The sequence below is a fragment of the Antechinus flavipes genome, chromosome 1 (assembly GCF_016432865.1).
Source record: "Antechinus flavipes isolate AdamAnt ecotype Samford, QLD, Australia chromosome 1, AdamAnt_v2, whole genome shotgun sequence".
NCBI classification, from domain to species: Eukaryota; Metazoa; Chordata; class Mammalia; order Dasyuromorphia; family Dasyuridae; genus Antechinus; species Antechinus flavipes.
The window spans coordinates 706,208,768-706,223,759 of record NC_067398.1 but is presented as its reverse complement, the minus strand read 5'-3'; the positions used below and the strand labels follow the sequence as shown (position 1 = coordinate 706,223,759).

At 60.3% G+C, this 14,992-nt stretch overlaps 1 protein-coding gene and 1 long non-coding RNA gene across 10 annotated transcripts in view; both read left to right on the top strand.

The window, feature by feature from the left end:
* PXN (paxillin) overlaps positions 1 to 14,992 on the top strand; it is a 43,969-nt gene that overhangs the window by 12,564 nt on the left and 16,413 nt on the right. The gene's annotated exons all lie outside the window — the stretch shown is intronic.
* Positions 4,132 to 6,189, top strand: LOC127545550 (uncharacterized). Its single transcript, XR_007949686.1, has 2 exons — positions 4,132 to 4,512; positions 6,017 to 6,189. It is a non-coding gene; the product is annotated as an uncharacterized LOC127545550 (long non-coding RNA).

Here is a 14,992-nt window from a genome sequence, read left to right as displayed (position 1 = left end):
CGGGCGACCCTGGGCCCGGAGAAGGTGCAGACTGTGCGGGGAGGGAGTTCTGAGCCCGAGGCCCGCTTCCCCCGCGTCCCAGAGACCTCGGCCTGGTCTGAGCTGGACCTGGGGGGGAGCCCGCGCTGGGACCCAGGTTCCCCTTGGAGCCCTGGGCGGCGGGGGGCTCAGCACCTCCTTTCGCATCCTGACCCCTCGCCTCCCTTCCTGCCGCCTCCTGGAGGAGAGGGGAGAAGGCTCCCTTTCTCTGAGGCCTTGGGTCGGCCCCCTGGCCGGAGACAGCCCGGTGGGACCCGGAGCCGCCCCAGAGGCCCTCCCAGCTTGACCCCCGGACTGAGCCTCTGGCCTCTGTCTGAAGCCCCGCAGGGACGGGAGCTCACTGCCGGCTCGGGGACACCGGTCTCGCGTCCAGCACCTGGGTAGGAAGGTTTCCTGAACCCCCGGGCAGGGGCTGCCCTCCTGCCTCTTCCACCTCTCTCCCGCTTTCTCCTCAGCTCCCCTCCGCTCCCTCCTTCCCTCTGCCCTCCCCCTTTCTTTAGTCTCAGGGGATTTGAGCCTCAGCTTGCTCTGAGGTCTAGCGCCCCCCGATGGTTGGCAGCCATTGCCCAGCGAGATTGCTGACCGCGTGAGGGGGAGGCCTCCGGTCTCTGCCGCAGCCGCCAGCTTTGCTTTCGAGGCCGCCCGCTCTCCCCTCCCCCCCGGGAGCCTGAACTCAGAGCCCCAGAAGCCGGCTGGGAAAGCCTCCCGCTTTTTGTTGGAAAACGTTCATTAGAATGAAATGAAAACGTGAACCTGCCGGCATTAGAACCCTCACCCACAATTCTCTGCTGCCATCATTAAATTCTAATTGAAAGTGACTGGGAGAAACTCCGGCCTAATTTCCCTCTGGGAAACCCGGCGTTTAATGACTTTCCCTTTTTTAAAGATGGGTATCGATAGCTTTCATTTCCAAACGTGTCCTTCCCAGCTCCTCGCCGCGGAGCCGGCCCTTGGTACAGAGACGCAGCGTTAGAGAGAGACGTGGAAAGGGAGAGACGGACGCAGAATTAGAGAGAGAGACAGAATGAGAAAGAAACAGCCTCGGACAGAATTAGAGAAATAGTGACACAGGGAACGAGACAGAGACAGAGACACACAGAGACAGAGACAGAGACAGAGAGAATCAGGGACAGAGAAAGAAACAGCCTCGGACAGAATTAGAGAAATAGTGACACAGGGAACGAGACAGAGACAGAGACACACAGAGACAGAGACAGAGACAGAGAGAATCAGGGACAGAGAAAGAAACAGCCTCGGACAGAATTAGAGAAATAGTGACACAGGGAATGAGACAGAGAGAATCAGAGACAGAGACAGAGAAAGAAACAGCCTCGGACAGAATTAGAGAAATAGTGACACAGGGAATGAGACAGAGAGAATCAGAGACAGAGACAGAGAAAGAAACAGCCTCGGACAGAATTAGAGAAATGTGACACAGGGAACGAGACAGAGAGAATCAGAGACAGAGACACCCAGACAGGGAATCAGAGACAGAGACACAGAGTGAGAGAGAGAAAGAAACAGCCTCGGACAGAATTAGAGAAATAGTGACACAGGGAATGAGACAGAGAGAATCAGAGACAGAGACAGAGAAAGAAACAGCCTCGGACAGAATTAGAGAAATGTGACACAGGGAACGAGACAGAGAGAATCAGAGACAGAGACACCCAGACAGGGAATCAGAGACAGAGACACAGAGTGAGAGAGAGAAAGAAACAGCCTCGGACAGAATTGGAGAAATGTGACACAGGGAACGAGACAGAGAGAATCAGAGACAGAGACACCCAGACAGGGAATCAGAGACAGAGACACAGAGTGAGAGAGAGAAAGAAACAGCCTCGGACAGAATTGGAGAAATGTGACACAGGGAACGAGACAGAGACAGAGAGAATCAGAGACAGAGACAGAGAAAGAAACAGCCTCGGACAGAATTAGAGAAATAGTGACACAGGGAATGAGACAGAGAGAATCAGAGACAGAGACAGAGAAAGAAACAGCCTCGGACAGAATTAGAGAAATGTGACACAGGGAACGAGACAGAGACAGAGAGAATCAGAGACAGAGACAGAGAAAGAAACAGCCTCGGACAGAATTGGAGAAATGTGACACAGGGAACGAGACAGAGACAGAGAGAATCAGAGACAGAGACAGAGAAAGAAACAGCCTCGGACAGAATTGGAGAAATGTGACACAGGGAACGAGACAGAGACAGAGAGAATCAGAGACAGAGACAGAGAAAGAAACAGCCTCGGACAGAATTGGAGAAATGTGACACAGGGAACGAGACAGAGAGAATCAGAGACAGAGACACCCAGACAGGGAATCAGAGACAGAGACACAGAGTGAGAGAGAGAAAGAAACAGCCTCGGACAGAATTAGAGAAATAGTGACACAGGGAACGAGACAGAGACAGAGAGAATCAGAGACAGAGACGCACAGAGACAGAGACAGAGACAGAGACAGAGAAAGAAACAGCCTCGGACAGAATTAGAGAAATGTGACACAGGGAACGAGACAGAGACAGAGAGAATCAGAGACAGAGACACCCAGAGACAGAGACAGAGAAAGAAACAGCCTCGGACAGAATTAGAGAAATGTGACACAGGGAACGAGACAGAGAGAATCAGAGACAGAGACACCCAGACAGGGAATCAGAGACAGAGACACAGAGTGAGAGAGAGAAAGAAACAGCCTCGGACAGAATTGGAGAAATGTGACACAGGGAACGAGACAGAGAGAATCAGAGACAGAGACACCCAGACAGGGAATCAGAGACAGAGACACAGAGTGAGAGAGAGAAAGAAACAGCCTCGGACAGAATTGGAGAAATGTGACACAGGGAACGAGACAGAGACAGAGAGAATCAGAGACAGAGACACACAGAGACAGAGACAGAGAAAGAAACAGCCTCGGACAGAATTAGAGAAATAGTGACACAGGGAACGAGACAGAGACACACAGAGACAGAGACAGAGAAAGAAACAGCCTCGGACAGAATTAGAGAAATAGTGACACAGGGAACGAGACAGAGACAGAGAGAATCAGAGACAGAGACAGAGAAAGAAACAGCCACGGACAGAATTGGAGAAATGTGACACAGGGAACGAGACAGAGACAGAGAGAATCAGAGACAGAGACAGAGAAAGAAACAGCCTCGGACAGAATTGGAGAAATGTGACACAGGGAACGAGACAGAGACAGAGAGAATCAGAGACAGAGACAGAGAAAGAAACAGCCTCGGACAGAATTGGAGAAATGTGACACAGGGAACGAGACAGAGACAGAGAGAATCAGAGACAGAGACACCCAGACAGGGAATCAGAGACAGAGACACAGAGTGAGAGAGAGAAAGAAACAGCCTCGGACAGAATTGGAGAAATGTGACACAGGGAACGAGACAGAGACAGAGAGAATCAGAGACAGAGACAGAGAAAGAAACAGCCTCGGACAGAATTAGAGAAATAGTGACACAGGGAATGAGACAGAGAGAATCAGAGACAGAGACAGAGAAAGAAACAGCCTCGGACAGAATTGGAGAAATGTGACACAGGGAACGAGACAGAGACAGAGAGAATCAGAGACAGAGACAGAGAAAGAAACAGCCTCGGACAGAATTGGAGAAATGTGACACAGGGAACGAGACAGAGACAGAGAGAATCAGAGACAGAGACAGAGAAAGAAACAGCCTCGGACAGAATTGGAGAAATGTGACACAGGGAACGAGACAGAGACAGAGAGAATCAGAGACAGAGACAGAGAAAGAAACAGCCTCGGACAGAATTGGAGAAATGTGACACAGGGAACGAGACAGAGAGAATCAGAGACAGAGACACCCAGACAGGGAATCAGAGACAGAGACACAGAGTGAGAGAGAGAAAGAAACAGCCTCGGACAGAATTAGAGAAATAGTGACACAGGGAACGAGACAGAGAGAATCAGAGACAGAGACAGAGAAAGAAACAGCCTCGGACAGAATTAGAGAAATAGTGACACAGGGAACGAGACAGAGACAGAGAGAATCAGAGACAGAGACAGAGAGAAAGAAACAGCCTCGGACAGAATTGGAGAAATGTGACACAGGGAACGAGACAGAGACAGAGACAGAGAGAATCAGAGACAGAGACAGAGAAAGAAACAGCCTCGGACAGAATTGGAGAAATGTGACACAGGGAACGAGACAGAGACAGAGAGAATCAGAGACAGAGACAGAGAAAGAAACAGCCTCGGACAGAATTGGAGAAATGTGACACAGGGAACGAGACAGAGAGAATCAGAGACAGAGACACCCAGACAGGGAATCAGAGACAGAGACACAGAGTGAGAGAGAGAAAGAAACAGCCTCGGACAGAATTAGAGAAATAGTGACACAGGGAACGAGACAGAGACAGAGAGAATCAGAGACAGAGACGCACAGAGACAGAGACAGAGACAGAGACAGAGAAAGAAACAGCCTCGGACAGAATTAGAGAAATAGTGACACAGGGAACGAGACAGAGACAGAGAGAATCAGAGACAGAGACACCAGAGACAGAGACAGAGACAGAGAAAGAAACAGCCTCGGACAGAATTAGAGAAATGTGACACAGGGAACGAGACAGAGAGAATCAGAGACAGAGACACCCAGACAGGGAATCAGAGACAGAGACACAGAGTGAGAGAGAGAAAGAAACAGCCTCGGACAGAATTGGAGAAATGTGACACAGGGAACGAGACAGAGAGAATCAGAGACAGAGACACCAGACAGGGAATCAGAGACAGAGACACAGAGTGAGAGAGAGAAAGAAACAGCCTCGGACAGAATTGGAGAAATGTGACACAGGGAACGAGACAGAGACAGAGAGAATCAGAGACAGAGACAGAGAAAGAAACAGCCTCGGACAGAATTAGAGAAATAGTGACACAGGGAATGAGACAGAGAGAATCAGAGACAGAGACAGAGAAGAAACAGCCTCGGACAGAATTGGAGAAATGTGACACAGGGAACGAGACAGAGACAGAGAGAATCAGAGACAGAGACAGAGAAAGAAACAGCCTCGGACAGAATTGGAGAAATGTGACACAGGGAACGAGACAGAGACAGAGAGAATCAGAGACAGAGACAGAGAAAGAAACAGCCTCGGACAGAATTGGAGAAATGTGACACAGGGAACGAGACAGAGACAGAGAGAATCAGAGACAGAGACAGAGAAAGAAACAGCCTCGGACAGAATTGGAGAAATGTGACACAGGGAACGAGACAGAGAGAATCAGAGACAGAGACACCCAGACAGGGAATCAGAGACAGAGACACAGAGTGAGAGAGAGAAAGAAACAGCCTCGGACAGAATTGGAGAAATGTGACACAGGGAACGAGACAGAGACAGAGAGAATCAGAGACAGAGACAGAGAAAGAAACAGCCTCGGACAGAATTAGAGAAATAGTGACACAGGGAATGAGACAGAGAGAATCAGAGACAGAGACAGAGAAAGAAACAGCCTCGGACAGAATTGGAGAAATGTGACACAGGGAACGAGACAGAGACAGAGAGAATCAGAGACAGAGACAGAGAAAGAAACAGCCTCGGACAGAATTGGAGAAATGTGACACAGGGAACGAGACAGAGACAGAGAGAATCAGAGACAGAGACAGAGAAAGAAACAGCCTCGGACAGAATTGGAGAAATGTGACACAGGGAACGAGACAGAGACAGAGAGAATCAGAGACAGAGACAGAGAAAGAAACAGCCTCGGACAGAATTGGAGAAATGTGACACAGGGAACGAGACAGAGAGAATCAGAGACAGAGACACCCAGACAGGGAATCAGAGACAGAGACACAGAGTGAGAGAGAGAAAGAAACAGCCTCGGACAGAATTAGAGAAATAGTGACACAGGGAACGAGACAGAGACAGAGAGAATCAGAGACAGAGACGCACAGAGACAGAGACAGAGACAGAGACAGAGAAAGAAACAGCCTCGGACAGAATTAGAGAAATAGTGACACAGGGAACGAGACAGAGACAGAGAGAATCAGAGACAGAGACACACAGAGACAGAGACAGAGAAAGAAACAGCCTCGGACAGAATTAGAGAAATAGTGACACAGGGAACGAGACAGAGACAGAGAGAATCAGAGACAGAGACAGAGACGCACAGAGACAGAGACAGAGACGCACAGAGACAGACAGAGACACCCAGACAGGGAATCAGAGACAGAATTAGGGAGAGACAAAAAGACACACGGAATCAGGCACAGAGAGACAGAAACAGACACATGGAATTAGAGAAATGAGACAGAGGGCGGAGGGAGGGAGAGAAAACCCGTATGGGTGGAAGGGCGGGGACCAGGCCAACCTGCACTGAGAGAACATTAACCCCCAGGTCTGAACCTTCAGAACCTTCAGTCTGGGTCCTTTTCCGCATTAAGGGTCAGCCCAGGGGCGGGCACCAGGCGCTGAGGGAAGGGGGGCCGGGGGGCAGAGCTGGGATTCGAATCCAGGTCCCGAGCTCCATGGCCGCGCTCTGCCCACCAGCGTCGCCGCCTCTGGCCTTGCTGCTGGGATTTCTTGGAGGGCGCTTGCTAGACTGCAGGCTTCTGGAGGGCAGGCCGCGGCCGGGGGGGGGCCAGGGCAGGGATGGCCCCGCTGTCAGGCCCTTGGCCTCGGGCCCCTGGGTCAGGCCCCGGGCGGGCAGCTGCGTTCAGGCCTTGGCGTGTTGGTTCCCGAGGCTCACGGAGCCGGCTGGGTTGGGCCCGGTTCCGGCTCGGAGCTGTCCCGTGTATTTGCTCTGCCTGGGCCCGGTCCCTTGCGCCTCGTTCCCCGCTGCAGGCTGGCTTTCGTGTTCTTTGTATCCGGGGCCCGACACGTTCTCAGTCGTAAGAAGGGAGAAGGAGCATGTGGGGGGGGCCGAGGGGCAGGATGAGCAGGGACGGGGTGGACTTGGTTTGGGGGCTCAGTGGGAGGCCGGGGCTGGGCCCGGGGTCCCTGAAGCGGGCCCCAGGCTTCTGCAGGTCCCCCGGGGGGGCTGGGAGGGAGGCAGACCTGCCCTTGTGGCAGGAAGGACCTGCTTCCTCCGATAACTGGCTTGGCCTCCTCCTCTCCCGCAAGGTGATGTCACAGAGCGGGCCTGGGCCGCTCCCAGGGGCTGCAGAAGTCTCAGAGAGAGGCCGCTTTCTGGCCCAAGGGGGGCGGCTCCGGCACCACTCCCCAAGCCGCCCCCGATGCCCCCGACCCGGGAGTGGGAGCGTTTGGGCCACAGGCACCGAGGGTCCCTGCGTGGGCCTGGGCTGCTCTTTCTCCCCACCCTGGCACGTTCTGGGCCCATTTCACAGATGTGAATGGCGTGCTCCACGGCTCCCAGATGAGAAGGGGGGGAGTCGGGGTCCCCTGCCCTCAGATCTGGCTCTGCTGGTGGGCAGCAACAGGGGATGGAGCCTCCAAGCCCGGCCGGGGACACGCTCCGGCCGCTCGGAAATGGGGAAACGAGCCGCCGATTTGTGTCAGTCCAGGAAGTTTCCCCACCGGGGCCGGGCGGCCCTCCCGCCCCACAGCTTGCTCAAGCTCCAGAAAAGCAAACAGAGCACTTCCCCAGCAACTGCTCCGTGGGGGGCGGGGGGGTCAGGACGCCCCCACTGCACAGATGAGGAAGTGCAGGAGGAGCCGCGTAAGGGAAGCTTTCTGTTCTAACCCGTCACTCATCCGGGAAACCCAGAGAGGGCAGGGTCTGCCCGGCTCGCCAGCTTAGGGCGTCCTCACTCCCGGGGGCTGGGGCCTCTCGGGCCGGGCCAGTCCCAGCTTTGCAGGGAAAGCAGCTTGTCCCCCAGGCTCCCCTTTCTGGGTCCTCTTAGAGGGTCCGGGTGGGCACCTGTGTCAGTGAGGGGGCCCTGGATTTAGCACCTACTATGTGCCAAACCCGAGCTGAACGCACCTACTGCGCGCCCGGCCCTATTCTGAGCACTTCACAGGCTGGGGATTTTACAGATGAGGAAACTGAGGCAAACGGGTGAACTGATCTGCCCAGGCTCACTCAGCTAGGAAGTGTCGGAGGCTGCATTTGAACTCTGCTCTTCCTGACTCCGTGACCTAGATGTACCTGCTGCAGGGGCCAGGGGCAGCTTCAGCTCGGCCTCCATGGGCGTCCTCAGGCCTCCCGGCCTCCCTATAGTGAGTCCCCATCAGTGTCCCCGGGCCTCCGGCAGTGAGCCCCCATCAGTGTCCCCGGGCCTCCGGCAGTGAGCCCCCATCAGTGTCCCCGGGCCTCCGGCAGTGAGCCCCCATCAGTGTCCCCGAGCCTCCCACAGTGAGCCCCCATCAGTGTCCCCGGGCCTCCGGCAGTGAGCCCCCATCAGTGTCCGTGAGCCTCCCACAGTGAGCTCCCATCAGTGTCCCCGGGCCTCCCACAGTGAGCCCCCATCAGTGTCCGTGAGCCTCCCACAGTGAGCCCCCATCAGTGTCCCCAGGCCTCCGGCAGTGAGCCCCCATCAGTGTCCCCGGGCCTCCGGCAGTGAGCCCCCATCAGTGTCCCCGGGCCTCCGGCAGTGAGCCCCCATCAGTGTCCCCGGGCCTCCGGCAGTGAGCCCCCATCAGTGTCCCCGGGCCTCCGGCAGTGAGCCCCCATCAGTGTCCGTGAGCCTCCCACAGTGAGCCCCCATCAGTGTCTGTGAGCCTCCCACAGTGAGCCCCCGTCAGTGTCCCCGGGCCTCCGGCAGTGAGCCCCCGTCAGTGTCCCCGGGCCTCCGGCAGTGAGCCCCCGTCAGTGTCCCCGGGCCTCCGGCAGTGAGCCCCCGTCAGTGTCCCCGGGCCTCCGGCAGTGAGCCCCCGTCAGTGTCCGTGAGCCTCCCACAGTGAGCCCCCATCAGTGTCCCCAGGCCTCCGGCAGTGAGCCCCCATAAGTGTCTGTGAGCCTCCCACAGTGAGCCCCCATCAGTGTCTGTGAGCCTCCCACAGTGAGCCCCCATCAGTGTCCGTGAGCCTCCCACAGTGAGCCCCCATCAGTGTCCGTGAGCCTCCCACAGTGAGCCCCCATCAGTGTCCCCGAGCCTCCCACAGTGAGCCCCCGTCAGTGTCCCCGGGCCTCCCGCCGTGAGCCTGCGCCGTTCTGGTCCAGACCGGCCTCCCCGCGCTCTTGCTCTGACTTTCTGACCTCGCTTTCTGGGTGGGGACTGTTTTCGAGGCCGGGGAGAGAGCCGGGCCGCTCTGGGGTTCTCGCCCACGCCCTGTGGCTGTTGAGCAGCTGCTTCCCAGAATTTCGGGGCTGGGCTGGAAAGACCCCTGGGGGGCTGTCCCTCTGCCCGGGGACCCCTCCCCACCTAGGGGGTGTGACCCCCGTCTGAGATTCGTGGTGGGAAAGCAGCCCCTCTTCCCCTGGAGCCCTGCTGGGGGCGCCATCTGCCTCCCTGTTCCCCTTCTTTCCCTGGTCTGGGGGGGGCGCCTTGTTGAGCATCTGAAAGGGGGGACAGAGAGCGTGGAAAGGGGCTCCCTGGGCCTGGGCCCGGAGGGGGCTGGGGGGCTCCAGCTCTGGAGGTCTCCGGGCAGAGGCTGATGACCTCACTTGTTCGGGATGTCGGTGGGAGGGGCTCCGGGTCAGATACAAGCTGGATGAGACGGCTCCTGGGGTCCTTCCAACTCGTGATTCAGAGGGCCGGGCCTGCAGCTGCCCTCCTCCCCGCGCGTCCTCGGGTCACTGATCAGGTGGCCCGGCCCGGAGAGATCGGGGGCTGAGACTCCCCCTCCGGCCCCGGGAGCAGAGGGAGCGCGGCCTCCCCCTCTCTTTCCCCCCATGTCCAGCTGGGAGACCCTCCTGCCGCGGCCTCCAGGCTGGCAGCCTGCCCCTCCCCCCAGGGAGCCCGCACTTGCCCAAATCTCCTCCCCTTTTCCCCCCTTTTCAGGGCAGTTGGGGTTCAGTGACTTGCCCAGGGTCTCACAGCCAGGAAGTGTTGCGTATCTGAGGTGGGATTTGAACTCAGGTCCCCCTGGCCCCAGGGCCCACTGCCCCCAGTCTGTCCGGAGCCCCTTTTCCTGGCTGCTGAGATCTGGTTCCCCCCAGTTTATAGAAGTGGGGGCGGCCCTTTGGGACAGGCCGGGGGGGGGGCTCCGGGGTCCTTCGGCTAAGAGGTGTTTGGGGCGAGGCTCCAGGCCCAGGCGGAGGCAGTGTCCGGGCGGGCGGGAGACCCTGCGGTGAGCGCCTGGTGGCAGCCGGCCCCGAGCTGTGCCGGGGGACCCGCGGCCCCCGCCCCCAGGCGCCGGCACCTCCTCCCCCGCTCGGCCCTGCCAAGTCTGCCAGCCAGGCCCGGGGAGGCTCCGGGTGAGGTCGGGCCTGGAAACCCCCCCTGTGGTTTCCCCGGGTGGCTCTGGTTAGCCAAGGAACGCCGCGAGGGGTTTGGCCCCGAGCTGCCTCCTGCGTCCCCAGGCCCCTGCGGGAGCCGTCACCAGCTCTGTGGCCCCGAGGCCTGCGGGTCAGGCCTCCCACATGCCCCCACCTAGCCCCGGTCAGGAAGGAAGCTGGGGGAGGGGAGCCCAGGGAAGCCAGACTCCGGGCGGGGGAGGGGGTCCCGCTCGGTCCCAGGCCGGATGCTCGTGTTTCTCAAGCCCCCGCCTGGTCCCTTCCTCTGCGGCTGACGACGCTGCCGGCCATGAGGGCCTTGCAAGGGCGGGAGCCTGTTCCCATTGTGTGCGTGAAGCAGCTGAGTCTCTGACAGGCTAAATGACCCAACCTGGGCCCCGGGGGGCGTCCAGTGGTCTCGGCGCCCGGCAGAGGTGCTGGCGCGGTCCCCGCCGCCTTCCCCGGCCCGGTTACAGAGGAGGAGACCGAGGCGGCCCGAGGGAGCTGCCCAGGGTCGCCCAGCTCCCGGGCTCTAACCAGGGCGGATGGGGGGGGGGGCAGACAAGGCCAGAGGCTGGGGAAGCAGAGTCTGGGAGTCTACAAGGTGGAGAGGAGGAGCCTGGGAGCACCAGGGGGAGCCTGGGAGCACGGGGAGGTGCCTGAGAGCACGGGGAGGAGCCTGGGAGCACCAGGGGGAGCTTGGGAGCACAGGGAGGAGCCTGGGAGCACGGGGAGGAGCCTGGGAGCACGGGGAGGAGCCTGGGAGCACCAGGGGGAGCCTGAGAGCACAGGGAGGAGCCTGAGAGCACGAGGAGGAGCCTGGGAGCACCAGGGGGAGCTTGGGAGCACAGGGAGGAGCCTGAGAGCACGGGGAGGAGGCAGTGGGGGCCATGTCAGGAGCAGCAAGGTCTGTCTGGACAAGAGTTCACCGAGGGCCAGTGGGGTCGCCATGTTGGCAGGATCAGTTAGAAAGGGAGCTAGATCCGAGGGGCGCAGTGGGATTGCACAGCAGGTGTCAGGACTCGAACTCGGGCCTGCCCGTCTGTCCCCAGATGCCGAGCCCCTCCCTCCCTTTGTGGGCCCTCCTTCCGCGGCCCCGCCTCCTGCCCAAAGCGTCATCAGAGGGACCGGGGCTAGAGAAGATGGGGAGGGGGATGAGACGTGGACATTGTCCCAAAGCCTCCCCCCGAGGAGGGGGCCGCTCTTCCTGCCGGAGGGCCCGGGGGCAGGGCCAGAGGGGGAGGGGTTGGCACTAGGCCGGAGAGGTTGCCCTGGGGGGGGGGGGGCAGCCTTCAAAGGTCATCGGAAAAGGTTTAACAAAATACATGAAAACGCAACATAGCGTAACGTCAGTGATCGTTGTTTATAATGATAACGTAAATGTAACTAGAATTAACACAGACACAGGGTTAACAAGGGGGCCTGCGGGGATCATTTCTTTCTTGGTTTGTGGTCACTTCTAGGCACTGAGGAGGGAAGGGGCGCTTTGTCCCGGGACGGGGGGGGACCTCGCTTTGACCCCCAGTGGGTGCTGATGGCGGCCATCCAGCCCGGGAGGGGCCCGAGACCCCCGTCTCCTCCTCTGAGCGAGGTGGGGAGGGCTCTGGAGCCGGGTCCGGGGCCTCGGATTCAAACCCTGCCGGAGACACCGGCCGCCTCGTCTCTCGGGGGCTGTTTCCTTGCCCGCAGAAGGAGGGGGGCTGGGAGGCCGCAGCCAGGTCCCAGGCCCAGTGAACCCGGCCCTGGTGACCTGGGGAGAAGCTGGAGACAGAGCCGGGGGGGCCCAACCGGGGGGAGCGGCGGGACAGGAGGGCTGGGGGGGGGGGCTGGAGGCCCGTGGTACCCGGAGCCGGGGAGGGGGCCCAAAGCTGCTGGGGGGGGTACCTGGCAGGGAGCGGGGAGGCCCGCGGTACCCGGAGCCGGGGCAGGGGGTCTGGCAGGGAGGCCGGGGCCTCAGCGAGCGGCAGAGCCTGGGGGGGAGCCTTCGCTCCTACTGGAGCCCGTTCTAGAGGAAGCTGCTAATTTTCAGTGCCAGAGTAACACAGCGACTCGTGTTCTTGGGCAGGGTCGGGCTGCCTCCCTCCCTCCCTCCTTTTTTCCTTCCTCCTCCCCCACCCCCCCCCTTCTTTTGCTAGCTGTTCTCGGGGCTGCCTTGCTCCCAGGCCGGGCCCAGGGACACCTCCTCCTTGAAGCCCTCCCTGACGCTTCCCGGGTGTGCCCCGCCCCCTCCCGCTGCAGCTCTGCCCCGGTTTCTGGCCTCTCTGGCCTCCCGGACATTACAGGGCGCGCGCGGCCCGGGAGCCTCCTCTCACTTGTGGGAAGGGGCCGTCTGACAAGTCTGGGCTGAAGGGAGGGGGGGGTCTTAGGATGAAAGGGAGGCCGCGGGGAGGGGGCCTGCTGCGCCTCTGAGGGCCGTCCCTCTGCGGCTGACCGACGGCGAGACCCCAGGCAGGCTGCTGCGGGCGCTTGGGCCTCAGTCTTCTCATCTGCAGCCAATGGAGGGATCGGGTCCGCGGATCCTTCTGGCTTTAGGGGCACGAAAGCCCCGGTTGGGGTAACAGGATCACACATTTAGGGCCAGAAAGGCTCTCCTCCGACCGCTCAGACCCTGTGTGGTCACAAGGCCAGCAAACGACAGAGCCGGGATTCAAGCCCGGGCCCCTCTCCCAGCCAGACCTTTCCTTGTCACCCAAGTGGGGATGGGCTCGCCGGGCGGGGGGCTGCTGCCCTCCCTGTGGGGGGCCCGTCTCTGCCCCTCCTCCCGGGAGGCGCGCTCCCTCAGCGCTGGGGGACGGCCCATCCGGGGCAGAGAAGGGAACTCGGGGCTCCGGAGCGGCCCCCGATAAACAGACCGATCAACAGCGCTGTCGCCCGCTCTGATCCGAGGGAAGGGAGTGAGCATTTATTAAGCACCTGCCGCGCGGATGTTCAGAAAGCCCTGGGGGGGAGGCACTGTTGTTACTCCCATTTGACAGATGAGGAGGTTGAGGTTTGCAACCGTGACTCTCCCGTAGCTGGGGGGGCTCGCTGCCTGGGCCCGGCTGCCTCTTTCCCAGGTGACCTCCGCCCCCTCCCGCCGGTCTCTGGGCTGGGGAAGGGGGCGGCCGGAGCAGGATTCTCCCTTAGCCTCTGCTTGGAGAGCAGCTGGTTATCGGGATAAATATACCCGGCTGCCATTCCTGGGGCCTTACTCAGCCGGCCAGGGGATTGGGTTACCTCCTCCGCCCGAGCGCCGGGGGAGGGGACGGGAGGCTTCGGGGCTGCCCCGGCTCGGCCTTGATTCCTAATCTGGAAGAGTCTTCCCAGAGGCCTTGAAACGGTTCTAGCCCCGGCCTCCTCCTGGTTACGCAGCTCCCTCCCCGGGAGCAGCTGCCGGCAGCGGGGGCGGGGGGAGACTGAGGCGGGGGACAGCCGGCTCACTCCGGGAGGGCCCCCGCCAAGTCCTCGCGGGCGCGGGTTTGGTCCGGTTTGGTTTGAGTCCGTAGCCTGACAGACCCCGTCCTCACAGCAGCTTTTCCCCCGAGGCCCGCGGCCCCTCTGGTCTCCCCCTCGGCCTTTGGGACACCGGGGCCCAGAAACGGCCGCCCTGCTTCCAGCGACATCAGGGAGACGAGTTTGTGGGTGTGTGTGGGAAGCTACAGGTTGGGCAAAACTGAATAAAAATAAGTAACAAAATAAACGAAAATCCGACAGAAGGCAGATAATATGAATGTTTTCCAAGTCAAGATGTCGCTCCTCCCGTTCTGAGGGCCCCTCCCCCGCCCGTAGCCCCCACAGGAGCATGTCCTGCGCCTGGTTTTATTTCCTCTCAGGACGGGAGAAGGGGCCCTCAGGCCTCCGCTCGCAGCCCCCGGGCCTGGGTGAGGCGACCGCCAGGACCGAGGGACAGGACAGGGGGCTGTGGCCCTCCTTGGGCTTCCCTCCCCTCCCGGAGCTGGTTCTGCAGCGGGGGCTTCCCCGAGAGAAGCGGGCCGGCCTTCCGGGGCCTCCTTCCAGCAGCTTCCGATCCCCCGGGGGAAGGCCCAGGGCCCCAAGGCCCGCCGCCCTCTGCACTGGCACGGAGGGACGCGCGGTCCCGGGGGGAGGACGGGCCACCCTTGGAGTCTGGGAGGCAGGGAAAAGGGCCGGGTGCGAACCGACCCCCCTCCGCAGCCAGACAGTCTCGGGCCCTCCACTTGTGGCTGGCAGAGCCGGGGAAGGGCGCAGGAGCTCCAGAGCAGCAGACTGAGGCGTCCCGTCCCACTGCCCAGACCAGCCGTGGCCTCTTGTCCGGTGCCCGTGCCCAGGGTGAGGCCGGGGGTCCGGGGGCAGCGAGCGCAGACACGGAGGGGGAATGCGGGGTGTGTGCCCGGGCCCCCTCCCCGTGGGCAGGGGGGGATGTGCTTCCCTCTGCAGCAGGAGCCCCCGGGATGGAGAGGGGGGGTCCTGGGGAGGGGCGGCAGGTGGGTCACTGAGCCCCCCGGACCCGTCCCCCGCCTGTGGCTGCCCAGGGGCTTCGGGGGAGGCCGAGGCCTCCGTGGCGCCGGCCATGGCTGTTGGTGACACAGGAGCGATGATAATAAAAGTCCCCGGTGATGGCAGAGATAACGGCCCCTAATTCTCCCCGAGCAGGCGCAGAGCCGGGGGCCGGGGACTGTGCGGCTGAGGCGCCTTT